This window comes from Triticum dicoccoides, chromosome 6A (genome assembly GCF_002162155.2).
Source record: "Triticum dicoccoides isolate Atlit2015 ecotype Zavitan chromosome 6A, WEW_v2.0, whole genome shotgun sequence".
Lineage (NCBI taxonomy): Eukaryota > Viridiplantae > Streptophyta > Magnoliopsida > Poales > Poaceae > Triticum > Triticum dicoccoides.
Window position 1 is genome coordinate 573,221,643 of NC_041390.1, and position 2,572 is coordinate 573,224,214.

The following is a 2,572-nucleotide window of genomic DNA, read 5'->3' on the forward strand; positions in this document are numbered from 1 at the left end:
CCGCGCTTTTGCCCTGTTTTACGCTTTAATCCGAGTGTCTTATTGTACCTTTAGTTTACTACTACTAGTATAAGAGATAGGTAATGGCCACTGGCCGGTCTCTATCGAAGTATCAAGGACCACGGAGATAGTGATGTTTCACTCGGAAGAAAATACACATTTTTTTACTTTGTTTATTCATGAGAGAGTGTAGATGCACTCGTGTAGTTTCGACGTAGTTTTTTTAATGATGAAAATTCTAGAAATTCAAGTAATAATAACGACCATGTACTCTGTACATGCTATATTTTATGTGCGGACTTGCAAAATCTCATAAAATCATGATCATGGGGATGGTCACCGCAACGAGGTCTTGGTAGTCTGTATTCTAACGTGTTGAGGAGGTCTTTGCGTTCATTTTCCGTTCGTAGCTGTGAAGTCGTGTTACGATAGTGTCGTCCAGGTGATGGGCGGTCATGTTGTTGGGGTACTGGTCGACCGGATACTACATACACTCCCTAAGAAGCTCACCATTCAAATCAAGATTGCCGAGTCACTGGCTCTTGTGTAGGCAACTATTGGCATGGATTAAAGTGGGCCTCGTGCCACATTGCGGTGATCACTTCGCGAGTGGTCGCCTACGGTGAAGTAGAAGTCAGCCACTAGATCAAGGATGGTGTGTGATGACGATGACGATGATGCTTGTCTTCAAAGTGCCTTGTTTTTTCTTTTGCGAGGCAACATCCGAACTATACTTGTTATGTTTCACAGTGGCCAATTTGGGCAAGTTGTAATCTTATAATCCCTCCATATGGAAATATTTGTCAGAGAAATGAATGTATCTAAAACTAAAATACGCCTAAGATATATTCATTTCTCCGACAAATATTTCCAAACGGAGGGAATATTACCTTTCGCTTGATTTTTCTCCAATTAACCGAACAATTCTCTCATGCTTGTTTTTTTTTCCGGGAACTCTCATGCTTAGTTTACAGATCGTGATCATAGGACTTTGGCTTAAAATTAACTTGCTTTCCTTTGCAATCTACAAATGACATTATCATGGGGAGAAAAAATTCTAACGCACGTCGCACGTCACACAACTCAGAACTCATAACGCAACATAAAATGCATACAAATATTACTCTGGATCATTTTGTGAGATGCGTCAGAACTCAAAACTCAAAACGATAAGAAAGCATACGCTTTTAGACGGTGATAAAGAAAACCAGTTTATGGAAAACGAAGCAATGCGAGTGCACAAAGCGGGAAAGCAGCGAGTGAGGTGACCGCGCGAACGGGCCGCGATACACTTGTTTATAGGCAGAGTGGAGATCGGAATTTGGGAGCCCTCGCCGGCGTAACGAGTCGCCATTGGACGGCTCGTCGCAATCTCGGCAGCGGAAGCGCGCATTTGCCAGCACTTGCTAGAGATGTACTCTAGTGTACACTCGTAGCCGGCAAAGAATATTGGGTGGGACTTCTTCTGTACTCTAGCGAAGGGAAATGTGATTGAACCGAGCTATTAGCCTGGTATCAGTTGTCACTGTACAAGGTTAGGCCAGCATCGTCAGACGTGAGACGGGGACGTGCGTACGGTGCAAGTTGTGGCCAGTGCTGCTCTCACTAGGTGTGCTAGCCCAGCCCTAGCTAGGAACCGAGAAACGAAACGGAACATACTTCTACCGTGGCCTCTTGCGTCGTCGTGTCAAGTGACCAGTGAGGCTGCGTTAGACACATCGACGTCGAAGTCGAAACCAGACTGGTACGGGACGCAAGTGTTAGTGGCGTGCCGTGGCCTGTCTATCAATGGCACAGTGATTTCCTTTGAAACTCGGAGCTGGTGAAGGGGCTTTCCGGCGCTTTTCGGTGACGGGAGATCGGCAGGGAAATAGTTGGACGCGAGGCCTGTCGATCAATGGCACAGTGTTTTCCTTTGAAGCTCGGAGCCAGGCGAAGGATCCTTTCTGGCGCTTTTGGGTGACGGGAGATCGGCTGGGGAAATGGTAGGGCGCGAGGGACGGTGCATGCGCGATCTGTCAAGCGAGAGGGGCAAGGGGTCGATGGATGGTTCATGGATGAGGCACGGCGGCGCAGCACGAGACCCTAGGGGTCCGGCCGGCGCCGGCCAGTCGACAGAGGACACGTACGTGCGGTGCGGTGCGGTGCCGGTCAGGTTAAGCGCACAAAGCACGGTGGCGGAGTGGAGTGTAGTGCAGTCGAGTTGGCCACGTAACAGGCAGCCGACGGGACAGGAGCCGGCCGAACGGTGAGCATCTGCACGTACGTTCGATCGTGAGTGTTTTCTCACTCGGGGAGTTGATCGGACTTGGCGTGACCAATACACCACTAGACACTCCTCTACAGACAACAAAAGCGTAGACGATGTGAGGACGACCAAGAATCCGGCGGCCTTTGCTCCCCGAGCTGTGCTATACACACGACAAAATATGGACGACTCATAGACGATGTTTAAAATCCAGTCACACATGCATGCGTATATCGGGCACTGGCCGCTGGATTTCGATGTCGTGCATGCGTCGGGCAGCAGGATCGTGCACGAAGCAATTTCGTTGCTCCCCTGCACACATGC